General features: G+C 42.1%; 2 pseudogenes; both read right to left on the reverse strand.

The window, feature by feature from the left end:
- Positions 1-5,415: 5,415 nt before the first annotated feature.
- LOC131833130 (large ribosomal subunit protein eL6-like) lies at positions 5,416-5,986 on the reverse strand (annotated as a pseudogene).
- A 3,395-nt stretch (positions 5,987-9,381) lies between these two features.
- On the reverse strand, positions 9,382-17,316 carry LOC131834584 (parafibromin-like; annotated as a pseudogene).
- Positions 17,317-17,854: the final 538 nt, after the last annotated feature.

Raw genomic sequence — 17,854 nt, forward strand, 5'->3', positions numbered from 1 at the left:
GTAACTGGGTGCCCTGTACTCTTCTTCCTAAATCTTGGCAACTCTAATTAAAGAACAAAGGGAGGGGCACCTGGGTGGCTCAGTGGGTTGAGCCCCTGCCTTTGGCTCAGGTCATGGTCTCTGGGTCCTGGGATCGAGCCCTGCATGGCGGGGGCGGCGGGGGGGGGTGTCTCTGCTCAGCAGGAAGCCTGCTTCCCCTCTGCCTACTTATGATCTCTGTCTGTCAGATAAAGTTAAAAAAAAAAAAAAAAACAACAAAGGGATTCTGGGTAGAAGACAAAGTCCTTCTAAGGGGTGGGGGAAAAGAATTTTTCCAACCTGCCTGTTACTTGAATCTGGAACAAAATTTTGTATCCTTCAGACTGGAAAAGATTGATCTTTTCACAGATACTGAGGAGCAGTGATGTGGCCTGTGGCCTGTGGCCTTGGCTAGGAGAGGCCTGAGGAGCGGCCCTCTATTCCAAACACCTCCTAAATGTGCCACTGAAGTCCTTTCTACATTCAGGAATTTCTCTTAAAGAGGTAAGTATTCCTTTGAGGGAAAGTCTTAGCTCAGGCTGAAATAACAAAATACCACAGAGTGGGAGGCTTAAACAGAAGTCACACACACACCCAGACTCACAGTTCAGGATGCTGGAAGTCCAAGAGCAGGTTGGCAGAATGGTTGGGTTCTTGGACCTTCTCCCTGATTTGCAGAAGGCCACCTTCTCGCTGTGGCCTCACATGGCAGAGGGAACACGCTCTGTTATCTACATGTCCTTGTCAAGGAGCAAGTCACATAACTCGGGGTGTATTCTCATGATCTCATCTAAACCTGATTAGCCTTCCAAGGCCTCACCTCCAAATATCGTCATCACAGTGGGGTTGGGGCTTCATCGTACAGATTTTGGGAGGACACAAATATTTGGTTCAGTGCAGACAAGAAGAACAGAATCTCTGTCAATGAAAACTTACTGAAAGACTGCTTGGCTACTTGTTGGAAATTAGTACCAGACCAGAAAAAGAAATGAAACCAAAGCTTGGGTTGAGAGGCAGTAGGCAAGGAAGGGATCAAGGCATCAAGACAAACAGGATCCCGGAAGAGGGGGACTGAGTTGCAGTTGCTATGTTTCTAGTTAACAATTTTGTTCAGGGCTGGAGCCCTTTTTAGAGAACGCATTTAAAGTCTGAAGAGTTGGCTCATATCCAGTTAAAAAATGACTTCCTGGCACCTGGAACGTGTGACCGTGATTGCTATTCATGGCAATAATAGTATTCTCGGACTGAATAAACTCAATCAATCGCAAGGAGCATTTTTATTTCTCCTGATAGTTGGAACAGAGTTCTAATGTCCTTCGTGTCCAATAAAGCTGAAGGTAATCACAAGGGGCTGTGCTCACCATCAGGCCATACATTTCTCTAAGCTTTTTATCTTGCTTGTTTCTCCCATTCAGAGTAGACAAAGATACAAGGAACACTGAGAAGGTTCTTAGAACAAATATCTTATAAGACTCAGAAAAGGAAGCATTCTTCTTTTAGATCCGTTTTCTCCAAGGTCGATATCAAGCAGAGGGTTCCTAATGACTAGGAGAGGCTGCTTTTGTATCCGAGAGAACACTTAAATTACTGACCTTGAGGACACAGCAGTCTCCTGCGGGCCTGGTTTAAAAAAAAATTTTTTTTTTAAAGTCGATGACATTAATATCAAATTAAAGCAGCAGGGGGCACAATTTCTTCACAATGTGTTAGGCTTTGTTTTTTTTTTTTTTTTGATTAGAAAGAAAAACAGGGAAACTGTTTCCTTGGACCATTTTGAATCAGTGTTACCCATTATATCTGATCATCCAAATATCGAAATGTCATGCACATACTCGTTTCCCACAGAAAAAGCCAACCCAACCCATCCAAAAGGGGTTGAGAAATAAACTGACAGGCACAGCTAATTGTAACATTTCTGCATTAGTAATTCTCTATTTTTAAAAAATAAGCAATCATAAGGTAGGCGTGATCGGGACGTTAAATTCACGCACTATAGCTGAACCTGTTGCCTGTAGGTATTTAAAGTTTCTCCTAGAAACCCCTAGCCTGATGGTGACCCTTGTTTTCTCAGCAACTAGAAAACAAGTGGGAAGATTTCATCTACTGATTTCATCCAGAATTGCAGCAGTTACTTCCAGGGACTGTGTTTTGCAGATGTCTTGCACATCTTGAAACAGTTTGTACATTCCTAATACCTCAAAATCAGATCTGTGATGTTTCTGATTTTCTAGAAAGGAATACAATCAATGCACTTTTCTTGTAGTGTCCCCATATGTGTGACATGGAATGATCTGGCAATGCCAGATCCTGTCCGCTCCTGCGTTCCTCCTGGCTCTGACTCAGTGTTATCTTGGACTTCTTGCTTTATTTCTCTTGGTACTCTTTTATTATCTTTGAAAAGAGAAGCAGATCATAGCTATCACATAGGAATATTGGAAACATTCTGGAAATCTTTTCGCTAAATAGATACCTAGAGTTCTTCCACATTATTTTTATTAAATGCAATATTAATAATAGCCAGAACTTACTCTGTTTTAGGCTCCATTCCTTTGCATTTATCAGCTCATCAAAATCTTTTTCAGAGAGGTTAAGAAACTTGCCCCAATTCACTGATGTAGTAAGAAGTGAGGCAGAGGTACAGAGATGTATAATCTGGCTCTGGAAGTGAGGCAGAGGTACAGAGACATATAATCTGGCTCTAAAAATTATGTGCAAGATGTGAAATTTTAAAAATTTCACTTAATTTTTGGAGTAGGCAACGATTTACAGATTTTAAAATGAGGAATGGTATGCAGTGAGAAGTTCTGCTTCCGCTCTCCCCACCGTTTCCCCATCTCTGCTCTCCCTTCGAACTATAGATGCACTTTCAGTACCTTATGCAATTATAAACAAAAATAAACCTCCCCTTTATGACACCACAGGCTTTGTATTGTGTTCATTGTCCTGAGCTTTGCCTTTCTACTGAGCCATCTGTTCTGGCCACCTTCCCCCAGCACAATGGAGAAGGTTGCCCTCCTCTGTGTAAGTTCCTAACCTAGTCGGTAAGTGGTAAGTAAATAATTTGCGCGTCAGAGGCACCTGAGTGGCTTAGTTGATTAAGCAACTGCCTTAGGCTCGGGTCATGATCCTGGAGTCCTGGAATCAAGTCCTGCACTGGGCTCCCTAGTCAGCGGGGGGCCTTCTTCTCCCTCTGACCCTCTCCCGTCTTCCTGCTCTCTCTCTCCCAAATAAATAATTAAAATCTTTAAAAATATAATAACAATATAATAATGATAATTCGTGTGTCACTGTGAGGATATCAATTAGAGATGTGAGAAAGGACAATAAGATTACAGATGGCTTGACTAACTTTGGGGACTCTGTGAGAGATTTCATAAAGAAATCCTATCTCATAAGAATCAGGGAAACAGGTGAGAAACTGCCTCGTGGCCACCTCCCACAACATAGGGCAATGGGTGGGAAACAGCTCTGTGACTGCTCCTTACCAAACTGTCCCTCCACTGAGTACCTGCGAGGATGACAGAGCAGTCACCAAGACAAGGCAGACTGCAGCTGGGCCTTGCCTCAGTGGCCCCGAAGTGGAGACCTATAAGGGTGTCAGGAAGTCATACTGGAGCCGGTCTCCTACAAATTGCAGATAAAAGCCTTTCTAACTGAAAGAGTTCTCATTCCAGTGTGGCGTGGGGGAAAGGGCTTATGCTTGAAGGACACAGATTTTTTCAGAGGAATGATACATTCTGCTTATGGTTTGATCTTTAGCCGAAATAGTTCCCAGTATCTCGTAAGAGTGACTACAAGGACATTTCCCTATATGCAAAGGTAGTGCTGTCCTTCATCGTCAGGACTTTGCAAGGACGGGTTGTAAGATTTTGTGTATGTGTGTGTGTGTGTGCGTGTGTGTATAAGTGTGCATATAAGGCAAACTTAACAACACACCTCACAGACCCCTGGCACACTGTATTAGCAGGCTTTCTGCAGCTGCCCTCTGTAAGTGATGTATATAATTACACATTTAAATTCATCCCCAACCACGCAAACTGGCTTGTCTCATTCTTATTTCTTAGCTATATAATGGAGATTTTGAAATGTGAAACTCCAACCTTAACAAGCGTTAAAAGAAATATTTTTATAGATATTTCATTTTCATGCCTGAAAGGAAAGCTTGAAAAACTGCAGAAGCAGAGCACGGTAAGGCTGCATATTCCTTTGTCAGCCCAAAACCACATAAGGTGGGAGATGCGGCTGCTACTTGTGGTTTGTGTATTCACGTCCTGTCTCCTTCATGTCCTGCCGAAGAATTTATGACATCTGTGTATGACTCATCCTAGCTTTCTACAGGGACAAAAGGAGATGCGCAGATCAATTCTGGAATGGAATACATGATGTTTGAGCTGTAGAGACACAAGATCCCATCCTCAGCCGCCATATTTTCCTGGTGAAGGAAGCTTACCGAAACAGCCTATCCTTAGTGGCTCAGGACAAAAGCTCACACGGAGTCCCTGGGCTCCCCGTTCCCGCTCAGGCCCCCTCTGTCCTGCTCTGCAAAGTGCCTCATGAGCATAGAGTAGAAATTCCATCTCGCATAACCCAGCTCCGCAACCAAGCCCTTTGTGACTTTGTAGCCCTTTTCTTCACTGTCCTCCAAAGGGGAACATATTCTTCAGGTCTGATTGGCAACCTTTTGAAGGTGATCCCGCTGAGGAAGTTATTCACTGGGAATTCTGGAATTTGCTGGGAAGACTTCACTAACTTTCTGAAGTTCCCAAAGAAGAGACCTACTCAAGAACTACAGGTTGGGGGAGGTGGGTAGGGTGAGAGCAGAGGCTAGAAGCAGGAGGATTCAGTGAAAACCCGCACATCCAGTGGGGAGGCCCCTCTTCAACCCTAGGCTGAATGTTTTTCTCCAGAACATGGGAAATCACTTACCCTCTCCTGCTAGGGAAGCAGAGGACTCCTCTCTGGAGAAATAGATGGGGCCAAAACAAATGCATAGACACCAATGTTTGAGAGTGACTTGACAAATTAGCCATCTCTGCGTATAAATGGCCACGAGGTTCACCAGGAAACAAGGATTTGTGCTGCTCACAGCTCCCCTCAGCTATGGGGGCTTTTTTTTTTTTTTTTAAATGCTTTCATTTTTTATTTGACAAGAGACACAGCAAGAGAGGGAACACAAGCAGGGGGAGTGGGAGAGGGAAAAGCAGGCTTCCCGCTGAGCAGGGAGCCCAATGTAGGGCTGGAGGCTGGATCTCAGGACCTCGGGATCATGACCTGAACGGAAGGCAGATGCTTAACCACTGAGCCACCCAGGCTTGCCCTCCCTGGAAAGCCTCCCAACCCCACCACATTTTTTTTTTTTAATGGATCAGTTATTTAATTAAGTTCTTTGTAAGAAATTTAGAACACCAATTTGTGAGGGCAAACTCCATTTGTGGAAGAAAACACAGAGTGGAGGTAGCCTTGAAGCTGAGGAACAGCTTCGATTTTTGACAGAATCTGTGAGTCCACAGCTTTCTGATCAACCTTGTGCTATTCTGTAATATCGTATTTCTCTTTCTTGGTATCAAAAATCTCACCCTCCTTGTGTCTGGACTTACGCAGCTTCTTCTTCCTGAAGTAACCATTAGTGAGATGTTTGGGGATTTTCACGCTGCTGATAACAATTTTAGCAGAAGTGCAATGATGAATTTCTGGTGTGTTCTACACAGGGGAACTCCGCTGGGGGCGAGAGGTCCAGTCACAAGAAGCAAGCCTCTGCTTAGTTGCTGCAGGAAAACCACCTCTGTGGCACCCAGTGAGGATGATCAGAATGGTCCTAGGAGTGATGCTAGCTCGCAGTTTTCACACATGCTGACTGGAAGGTTTTTTTGCTGTGGCTCAACAGCGTTCAAGGCACATCTTCAGTAAGGTAATACCTAGACATTTCTCGAAGTTTAACCACACAAGTACCACCATTCCTGTCATCACAAACTGTCTCTACTTGTCATCATCACTTACCAATGAGTAAGAACAGCCAAGGATGGGTGATGTTGAGGGGGACCTGCTAACATGAAAAACAGAAAAAAAGTAAAAACTGAAAGGAATTCAAAGGATTCAAAAACTGTATAGAGAACAAAAAAAAAAAAATGCCTAAACATCTTATAATTGAATTCCTCAGGAAGAGATAAGAGAATACATTATGGCCATGAAACAAGAGCTTGGGCGACTCATGTCAGATAAAATTCAGGAAAACTGAAATTGAAAAAGTCAATAAAATCGCTAAGGGATAAATTTAAGGGAAGAGATCAGGAAGTGAAATGAAATAAAAACAAAGCAAAGTAAATCCCTAATGAGTTCTAATAGAAAAACAGAAAAGAAACTCTTAGAAATTGGAAGGTTAAACCAGGAGATAAATTTAAATAACAAGAATTTCTGAAAGAGAAAAGAGAAGATAGAAAGGAGGAAATACAGTGTAGGTGAGGCATGAAAAAAGTCCATGACCAAGACTTCACACAGACTATTCGAGCAACCAGTACAACCCGGTGGGCCTAGGCTCTGGCCAGGAGTCTCTTCTAAAATGCAGGCCTTATGTCTGGTTTGGACAGCATGTGAATGCTTTCCCAGGCTCTTCCGTCTTGGAGCTGGACCCTGCCTCTGTAGCTCAGTTGCTAAGGACCAACTTCAGTTCAGATGACTCGTCCTGCCCCTCCGTTTTGCCAGAAGAGGACCTCCATCTGACCATGACTATTATCTCTGTTTGCAGATTGTTCTATGGCTATCTGTTCGCTAGCCTTGGACAAATCTGCCAGCTTGGCTGGACTCCTTTCATTCCACAATTGAGAAAGTGGGCTGCCCCTTCCAAAGTATGTATGTTGGTTGAGTTGTTCCCTGGTCCTGCCTGCATGAACCTACCTTACCCTGTTCCCTACTGGTCTTCGTGCCTCCTGACTTAGCCTATAGTTCTTATTTAACAACGTTTCATTACCTCATAGTTAAAATACATGCTGAGTAGTATTTCTGGACCATATATTTGGACCAGGAGAAAACTATGGGCCTTATGCTATAAGATCTTAATGAACTAATGCCTGAATTAACAAGATGAGAATCCCAGAGAATTTGTTGGCATAAAATAACTCTGTGAGTCTTGAATGAAACACATAAGTCAGATCATCCGAATAAGGTCATTCAAAAAAGAAAGGAGTGAAATCACAGACAGAAACCCAGGAAAAGGCACGGAGGAAGCTCAGGGCACTACCCCATCAGCAAAACCTTTTACTGAGAGCCTGCAGTGTGCAGGGTACCCTCCTTAACTCTGTGGACACAATAGACGGCAAAGCCAAGCCTCTCCTCATTGAGCTTATGTTTTAGTAAGGGGCATAATAAAAAAGCAAAACACATTTTACTTACCTGTTTTATTTCACAAACATACAATGACTATGTGCCACATTCCATTCTGAGAACTTTAAATAGTAACTCAATCTTCCCAACATTCCTCTCAAGTCAGCGCTATTAGCATTTCTCTTTTTCAGAAGAGGAAACAGAGGCAGAGAAAAATTTGGGAACTGCCCAAGCCCCCCTAGCTGGCAAGGGGCAGATGTAGGCTGTGCACTCAGGCTGCCGTCCATCAGCTGCCAGCCTGCCCTCCTCAGGGGCGCCTCACAGAGTGAGGGGCTGGATGTCAGGTTGGGGGAGGGGCATGCCATTTTAGAAAGGAAAGTCAGGGGAGCATCTCAGAGAAAATGCCATGCCCAGAGAGCTCTGTGTGTGCTTTGGAGCTCAAAGTTCTCTGTACAATAGCACAGGGGGAGGAGAGTTTTTTCCCTTTCCAGTCTCATGATCAATTTTAATGGAAATAAGGAGTTTCTAGCAAGTGATGTCAATCTTTTTAAACCACTGCAAGGCCACCGTTGCCAGGAGCGGTGTCGTCAGTCACCCTGCCAAGACCAGTTGCCATGGCTTCTTGGGAATTCTTATTTCCTCTCAAAATGATCTATTAGATTTTGTAGACAACGTAATTCTCACCCATCTCAAATAGGCAACACACATCTCTGCTTCTTTTTAAGGTGTTAATGGCTTATCGCTATGTGGCTATTTCTGTGCTCATATTTATGCTCCTTATTTTTTTTTTTTTTTTGTAATTGTCTTTAAACATGGCATTTGTAGGACCCCAGGAAAAATAGACATAGTCTACCCGAATCAATCAAGCGAAGTTTCCAAGACTTCCATTTCCATTTCCTTTGGCCTCCACATTTCAACTTTCAGGCTTCTCTTGCTGCTTACCAGTATCTAAATTATATGTCTATCCCTCGGTAATAAAATTACAGAACTAACATGCCCAGCCTCTCTTCAGTCCTGCCATGCTTTCTGCAGTTGGGAGGATCTTCAGATGCACCATAAGCGCAGGCATGGTGGGAGCCTTCCCCAGGAAGGGTGTGAACACAGTCCTGGGAGCTCGTGTCCCTGGGCAAACTTATCTCGTCACTGTTACGTGCCATACATTTTCATTAGGTGATCAACAGAAAGGGCATGATTGCTCAGGAGCTCAACCCTGATATTTAAATTTCTTGTCCTCGACCTTAACGAGGGCATATATCAGAGCTGTAGAGTGGGGTGACATTTACGACACCGCCGCTCCATTCTGCGATGAGACACAGATCATTCAGAGGTGAGGCTTTGGACTAGTAGCAATCCCAACGTGTGCTAAACAGCAATTGTCGTAATTACAAAACTCTCAATAAGAATAACAAACAATAATCTTGTTTTTCAAACTGCACCTCAATTAGCAGGAGCATTCCAGATTTGAAAGCGTGGGAGGAGTTTCTACTCTATGCCACTCCCTGAACACGGGAGTGCGGAGGAGGGGAAGAGCTTCTGGGCAGATGAAGACAGAGTAGAAAGTCAGGAGTTGGGAGGAGACATCTGGAAAAGATAAAAGCCACAGAACATAAGTATATGAGTCAGGCTTCTCCTCAAAGCATTAAATAAGGTCTTGTTAAAAGATCTATCTGGGGGGCACCTGGGTGGCTCAGTGGGTTAAAGCCTCTGCCTTCGGCTCAGGTCATGATCCCAGGGTCCTGGGATCGAGCCCCACGTTGGGGCTCTCTGCTCAGCAGGGAGCCTTGCTTCCCCCTCTCTCTCTGCCTGCCTCTCTGCCTACTTGTGATCTCTGTCTGTCAAATAAATAAATAAAATCTTAAAAAAAAAAAGATCTATCTGGGACCTTGTTGTAAGTTTTAGTGGAAATTCAGAATCTCAAGAGGGATGTCTGTTTCATTATGTAACCATAAAGGTTTCTCACAACTCTAAGAAAACTGATCTGTCCAGAGGAATTCTGTGATAACTGAGTTCTCATACTGTTCCGTCCTAATTCTAGACAAATTAGATCTAGGCAAACTTCGTCGTATTTGAAAAAAATTCTTCAAATTTAGCAAATACATCAACTGGTGACCCATCAGACAAAAGCCATGGCCAATCTTTGAACTGCTAGACAGGACCCTGACCGAAACTCTTACAACCTGCCCCTGCCCCAGCCCCAGGGCACGTAGAAATGAGGCTGGTGTCTGAGGCATGCATTCACCAGGCTGGTCTTCTACTCCATAAGGAACCCAGACATGAACTGTAGTGACTTCTGGCTACATCTGCTCTTTCCTACTCTGAATCACAGCTTCATTTTCTCATTGACAGTCTTGTTTCTGCTTTTCACTTGATGGGACAAATTTCAGAGCCTGGAGAAGGTCTTTTGCATTGAGCCTGGTTATTAAAGAGGTGATAGCTGCTTAACTTATGATAATGGGGGCTAAAGATGCTTTTGTCTGGTTTGGTGAAAACCTGGCTTGAGAAACTGGTCTCAGAACTAGCTGTTCAGGAGTCTGAGTCTTATGGAAAGCTGCGTCATCCTGTTACAGATTTTGGTGTCTTACCCTGATAGGTAAAACCATCATGTCAGTTTTGAAGAAGTCCATTTCTTCTCCTTTGAATGGTTCCTGATCATATCTGTTGTAGGCAGCTGGGATGGGAAATTGTGTATACAACGTGGGATCCACAGGGCCAGTCACAATCCAGGTGCATTCCAGTCTTCTCTGGCCTTTACAGACTGAAGAATTGCAAAAATATTCTTGTGAAATAGTTTACTGTACTTCCGATCCTCACCTCAACTCTGCTGATGATATCTTAGGTCATGGTTATCTCAACATCTCCCCAAAGCCTCGCTTTCAGGGAAGTTATATCCTCTTCTAGATCAGGCTTGACTGCACATCTTTTCTTAGCCTTAAATTTGATTGCAGCAATTTTTCCCACTGCCTTGGCTTCAGACAAAGACTAATCTGTTCCATTTGTACAACCCCTTCCTTGGGTGGGCCCCTCCAAACCAGCAGCTGATCTATCTTTATCAAGGTCCACACAGTCTTCATCTTCAATTCGTGGTTTCTTTGCTCCTAAAACTTCACCTCATTTTAACTTGAGCATATCCCTGAAGACCAGTTTCTAGGGGCGCCCTTCTGTCTTACTTGCCAAAAGGTAATGTTGTTCCAGGAGCCGGCGAGGACATCTTCTCAGTCAGGGCTTCCAATCATGGCCATGTTTTCAGAAGCTGCCTCAGGACATCAACAGTAGCATGAGAAAAGTATACATTATTAAATACAAATATGATAGAATCCAATGTGAGGTGCTCTCTGGGTTGGTTTCCTTTCCTGTCTCCCCAACCTATGTAGCTGGTCTTGACATTCCAGGGTTACTATAGTGCCTGACAATCACTTTGTTTTACTTCACCACAATCTCCTTTTCCTGGGTGTTGTACTGTTGCCGAACGCTAAGAACACATGTCCCCCACCTCACCACCATCTCTGATAGTGATAGGGGCAGTGGCCCCCAAGTCTCTGAGGCCTCATAAAGGTATATGAGATAATCTTAACCAGGCCTTTCCTGTTTTATGGTTTTGATTTGTTTTTTGTTTTTGTTTTTTTTTTGAGAGAAGCAGAGTCTAAAGGGCAAATTTACAATAAACACCCACTTCAAGAGGGATTTTCTTATAATTTCATACTATGTCTAAAATTGTTCTCTTAACTACCTGCCCACACCCACCTAAACTGGCTTTTCTCTTTTTATTTATTTATTTAAATTCAGTTAATTAACATCTAATGTGTTATTGGTTTCAGAGGTAGAGGTCAGTGATTCATCAGTCTTATATAACACCCAGTGCTCATTACATCACGTGCCCTTCTTAGTGTCCATCACCCCGTGACTCCATCACCCCTACCTCCCTCCCCTCCAGCAATCCTCAGTTTGTATCTTATGCTTAAGAATCTCTTATGGTTTGTCTTGTTTTGCTTTTTCCTCTTTCCCCCTATGACCCTCTGTTTTGCTTCCTAAATTCCACACACGAGTGAGATCATATGTCTTTCTCTGATTGACTTATTTTACTTAGCATAACACCTTCTAGTTCCATCTTTCTGATCAAAATAATCTTCATTTTTATAAAGGTTTGAGGCAAAAAAAATGGGAGAACTAATTGTCAAAATTTCAAGAAAATTCTTACAGGCAACACCTCAGATGACTTCATTAGTTAGGTTGCATCTCCATGCTATGGAAGAAAGGGATTGCAGAAGTGCAGAAAATATTTATTGCTTTGAAGACTGCTTTTTGGGCACCCTGATAGTATTATTTTAGCTCTTTGGTTTGTTTGTTTGTTTGTTTGTTTAAATACCTCTTTCAAGGGGTTATATGAACTTAGTAACCTCCCCTTTGCCAATGACCAGAGCAGGGTCTAACAGCCACATCACAGGTTATGGTGAAGCCAGAGCTTCATGCCTGCTGGGGGAACTTCTCTCATTGTGTGTTTCTGGAAGGAACTCGGAAAAATGCATTCGCTATCTTATATGACATTTGTGGAAAATTTTACTTAAGGTCTGACCATAGAAAAATTCATAGAAAAATTAAAGAAGACATTGATCTTGAAGCCTCCAGTTTCCAAGAGGGGAGGGGGGTGGGTCAGAGAACAAATGGTGATGTTCTAAATTAAAAGAGAAATGGGATGTTGTAGAGCTATGTTCAACTTGTCATTCTCAAAATTTGTCTCACATTTTTATTCTTTAACTTGAATTTATTCTGCTGAACATCTTCTTCAATAATATCTTCAAACTTGCTAGAAAAAGCAAGCAATACAATTAAAAAAAATTTTTTTTAGTTCAGGCTACTCGTTCACTGAAACAGTCAAGAGATGATTGTATTCAGTTTTATTTTTAAAATCTCCATTTATCAAATACTAGCATGTGAAGAAAACAGATGGTTTGATCCAAGGTTTCTTTTTGTTGTATGCAGGCTAATGTTTTAAACATCATGCCAAAATTTGATTTGTAATTTTAAAATTGCTATTTTCCCAGGCTAAGCTTGGGGTATTCTCAAAATTCTCAGTCTCTCATGAAGGGAAAGCAAGATTTTTTTGCATGTGGGCTAATTCAACAAAAACAAGAATATTTAAAAGAGGCATTTTTAAAAAATCAAAATGAAAAGAATTTTATTGATTCCAATGTAGAAAAAAAACTCTATTTTTAGGGCATGCACTACTTATTGTATCCAATAGATGAATGTCAGTTTTCAAATTTTCACTTCTTTTTTAGTTATTAAAATATTGATATCTCAACATCTTTGAAAAGAAGCAAACTTAAATTCATCTTTCTAATCTTTTATCTTTTATGGTTGGCTAGAATTTTAGAGTTTATAAAACTTGCTCATACACACTATTTCATGTTATCTTTCAATTAACCTACAAAAAAATTTATTTTTTCCATATACAGATGAGAAAATTGAGGTTTAAAAAAAACATCTTATTTAAGGTCAAAGAATATCAGGTATGAAGTCAGGGCTAAAATGAGATTTTTATACCCATTGTAATTCTTACAAATACCTATCCTATGTAAAGCACCATCTGACACTGAAAATAATAAAAGAATAATAATTATCTCAAACAGTTACTGAGCCCTAGATGCCAGTTACTATACCAAATACTGACATGCATTGTTTCCTTTTCCTTTCATTTTTTCAACAAATCTATGTAATACAAAATGTTAAAGTTATTAAATATTAAATATGAAATACTAAAGTTCCCTAGACCAGCAGAGGTCTAGAGACTTACTTAAGGTCATACAGACAGAAATGGGGAATTGTCATTCCTTAATCATTTAACAAGCACATACCTCTTTCTGTCTAGGTCGCAGTTCCCTCCTCTGTGCTGGAGCTGCTCAGGGAGACGGTCTCTGTAAGACAGAGCCACCTCTGGAAGCACTGGCTGCCATGATAATGGCTGCTCACTGTAGTGTCTTTGCGTCTTTGCATGACCCTCAAGTTGCCAAGATGCAAATCTAATTCAAAGAAGCTAAAGCAAAAAGGATGTCTATTGACTCATCGAATCCAAGGGAGGGCTGAACAACCAAACCATGCACCCATGAGAAGGGCAGGGAAGCTGCTGGTCGTAGACACTGCTGGAACCAGAAGCTTCAGTGCTGATGGAATGCTTGCTATCTCTTGCTCTGACTTCTTTGTGTATGTTGGCATCGTTCTTTGTCACTACCAATGGCTTTTTTTTTCCTCCAAATAGTAGAAATCTCCATCACTGATAGCTCATGCAATTCATTTTCTGACTTTCACCAACAGAGAGTCTAACTTTCTTGGGTCTAGTTGGAACAAAATCCCCACAAGGGCTCTGACTAGCCTGGCTTATAGAAGAAGCCACCTCTGGACCAGTTCTGTCACACATGAACCTGCTAGAGTTGACATGTACACCTGTGCGGTTTGTGTGCTTGACAAAGGTGCCCAGCCACAGGGCATGTGGGGATTGGGATGAAGCCCAGACTCTGCTCACCAAGACGTACAGCCTGCAATAGGCATCATCCTGGGGGAAGGAATGCCTTTTGCTTCTCTCAGACCGTGGGGCTTGCCACACTGGGCACCCATGGGGCTGAGCCCTTTTTAAAACAGGTATAATTGACATGAAACTTTATACTAGTTTCAGGGGTGAAATGTAATGATAGAATATTTGTATATATTGCAAAACGATTACCTCATAAGTCTAGTTAACATCTGTCATGATACATAGTCATGAAAATAATTTTTTCTTATCACAGGAACTTCTAAGATCTACTGTCTTAACAACTTTTAAATACACAATACAATAATACTAACCACAGACATCATGCTGTTTGTAACATCTGCATGACTTATTTTTATAACTAAGAAATCTGTACCTTTGACTCCCTTCACTCATTTCACTCCCAGTCCCCTATTTCTGGCAACCACCAATCTGTCCTTTGTATCTATGAATGAACATCCCCAACCCCAATTTTCTTTTCACACAGAGATATTGATTAGGTTTGTGGCTGTTCCATGTAAAATATGACAGTTTCTGAGGAAATAATATATTTGTAGATGGAGGAAGAAAAGGGGAGTGGGGTGATGGACATTGGGGAGGGTATGTGTTATGGTGAGTGCTGTGAAGTGTGTAAACCTGGCGATTCACAGACCTGTACCCCTGGGGATAAAAATATATTATATGTTTATAAAAAATAAAAATGAAAAAAAAAAGAAGTATCAATTTCAGAAAAAGAGGAGCTGCTCAACAGAACACTGAAAGGGAATTTAAGCTGCTTGCTGTACCAAAAGGTTTCTTGCTTAGTAACAAACAGTGAGTGAATTCTCCTGAGAAAACTATTTCTACTTCTTGTAAATTTTTAAAAAACAGTGTCACAATGAAGTCATGAAAAAATGGCAAATAGGAGCTAAAATGTGCCCTTTCAAGATCTAATAGCACATGGGAGGAGGGGCGGCTTGTGACACCCCCCCCCCCCCAGGCATTACACATGGTCTCTTCAAGGCGGCAGAAGCTCTCTCGCAGTGGATTCCAATTAAACAATTTCATGGTTTTTATGAGAAAAGACAGTCTGACATTTAATAGAGATACTGATAGTCTGATAGTCTTGGCTAGCAGAGTGCTACTGAAAGCAGCTCTGGTTACATTTGATATTTTTAGCACTGGAGCAGCAAAAAATTTAAAACTTTAAAACCAAAACAATTCTCATGGGTCAGAGCAAGATTTTCGTTGGAAGACAGTCACACCACCTTTACCAAGTAGGCTCAAAGCTGAGGGCTGTGTGTAAGTGCTGAGACAGCATGTGTTTTAAAAGGGTGGCAAAAGGCTAGACCTAGGAGCTTGACCAGCCAGGCCCTGTTTCAGGGCAGGCCACACGCCTCAAGTCATGACACAAAGCCCCCCAGGTATTAACTCTGAGATAATCCATTCTCTACTGGCTGTCTTTTTCCCTAGGTCACATATGCGATGTCGAGTACAAGGTCTGCAAACATTATCAGGCCGAATGCAGCCAGGGGAAAATCTGACATTTCAAGGGCTGCGATAACGAACTGTATCACTTCATCTTGTGTGGCATTTCCCCCAGGTCGAGTGGTTTTTGAAATTTAGACTCTACCTGGGTGGCCGCCATTTGCTTTAGCTCCTTATTGTTCCTGGCTCTTTTCCCCTCCCATCGAGCCTTCTTTAGTCGCCCACACTCTGATGTCTTTGATTTGCCCACATCCTCCTGCCCTGCCTTTCTGCTTCCTTTTTTCTTAGAGGTTTTCTTTGTTTGATTAAAGAGTTAGGACTTCAAGAAATGAACAGCCATGGAGAATTGGAGAGGTAGAAAGTTGTAGCCAAGCCATTTAAGGGGTTGGCTACAACTGTCTTGATGCTCCTTCTCTCTTTCTCTATCATCTTCTTACAATTCATGCATCATCTCTTCTCCACTTAACTCTCTTGTCTCTTTCTTCATCTTCCCTGTGACCAATGCCTCCTTACACAATTTCTCTTGTCGGGAAAGATAACAGTGTATTCAGTACATTTAAAAATGTGATGATTGTTTGCTCGCTTAAAGCAACATACTCTTCAGAGAGGGACTCAAGGGATTTCTTGGGAAAGGTGTGGGGTGTGTAGGAACTGTCAAGCTCTACATCCATTCTCACACCACTCCCTTTCCCTGCGTGTGGAACTTGCGGAAAGTAACATCTATCACTTCCAGGTGGTAGCTTTAAGCACACTTGGCCAGGCCCTCTTTCCCGCAGCCATCATGACTGGCCACGTTTCTGAAGGTGGCTGCCCTCTCCACTGAGGTCCAGGAAGGAGCATGGCTTTGAGCAGAGGATACATCTGACTTTCATTAGACGCAGAGATAAACAAAGAATAAACCTTTCTTATTTTACGCCACTGAGATTCTTACTTGTTACTGCAGCATAATGTTGTTATAGCACAGGAGCTGATAATGAGGAAGACAGAATGACATGTTTCCTACTGAGTAACCCTTGTGGAAAATTTCCATTTGCACCATGAAATTGCAGCTTGCAACTCACTGAGATCTGGAAGGTAGGCCAGGGACAGAGGCTATTTTTAGTGCTTAGCACTTGAGTTTTGCTTGTGCCTCAGACAGGAAGGAACTATATCAAATCAATTACTGTGCTGCTTGTGATATTTTCTTCCTACTCCCTACTCTCCAGCCCTCAGCTGGGCCAGATGGTTCTTTACCTGTGACCTCGGTGGGTAGGGGCACTGCTCTCTCCTTCACTGGTGTGATGGAAACAAGACGGAGCTGTCTCTAATTGCCCACAGCACAGCTGGAACCAACCTGTACCTCTAAGCAAGGCTTTATTGAGGATTTGGGGACAATGGAAGGGAATGCGACCCTAAGAACAACTTACATTGCCGACCAAACGCAAGCCTGTTACAGGAGCTCTTGGCTCTTCCCGTCTCTCCAGATGTGTTGGAAGCTTCTATGCCTGTTACATTCTCCAATCCTTACACTACTCCCAGCAGCAGAAATGCTAGAGGAATCTCCCTGCCTTAGACCAATGGCCCCAATGGGAAGGAAAGTTTTCTCTTTCCCAACTTGCTTACAAAATCCTTATTTCTTATCTCAGGCCTGATCATTCTGAGAGTATCTGCTCCTTTCAAGGAAACTGAATCCTCGTCTGCATGTACCGTGTTCTGACCCTATGGCCCCACAAGACAATCACACAATTGTATTAGAAAGAATACAACAGGCTCTGCTATAGCAACAAACAACCTAAGACCTCAGAAAGTCACTCATAGTTCATTCATATGGTCTGTTACTGGCATTCAGGACATCTTCTGATCATGCTTCTGTAGTGTTTAGTTTTCAGAATTAATTGAAATTTATTACTTTCAGACATTTCCTCTTACCTTGTCTGGCAAAATCCTACTACATTAAGTGTCAGTTTCTCTGTGAAGGCTTCCCTGGGTCTAAGCAAAGTGAATTCGTCCATTCTGAGTAATTCTGTGGCACTACCCTCCATGCCTTTTTGACAAAATCATTTACCTTATTATATTGTGATTTTCTATAAGATATCTTCCTGAGGACAGGAATTAAGTCTTTTTTCTGCCTAGCGCAGTACTTGGGATAAAGGAGCCTTGCAGTAGAAATCACCTGCATGGATAGGTGACATTAATGATATCATTATTTCCCCAATTTATTCTTGGATCATGCATTTTATGTTTCTGTCCTGTGGGGCTGTGGGATATAGTTATTTAATGTACAGATATAAAAATGGTTATATATATATATATATATATATATATATATGGTTATAGATATAGTCTGTGTAGCATCACATCTAAAAGGATGTGTTCAGAATAGTCCCCATTGAACCTCTCAATATAGTTCATGGATTGATATATACAAAAGTTTGAAAATGACTTAGGTAGGCAACCACATCCTAAAAAGGAAGCTTGAAGTTCTTATTTGCCAAATAAGGCTTCCCATATCCTGTAGTAGTAACCCCATATTCACCCCTGAGCCACTCC

This window comes from Mustela lutreola, chromosome 6 (genome assembly GCF_030435805.1).
Source record: "Mustela lutreola isolate mMusLut2 chromosome 6, mMusLut2.pri, whole genome shotgun sequence".
Classification (NCBI taxonomy): Eukaryota; Metazoa; Chordata; class Mammalia; order Carnivora; family Mustelidae; genus Mustela; species Mustela lutreola.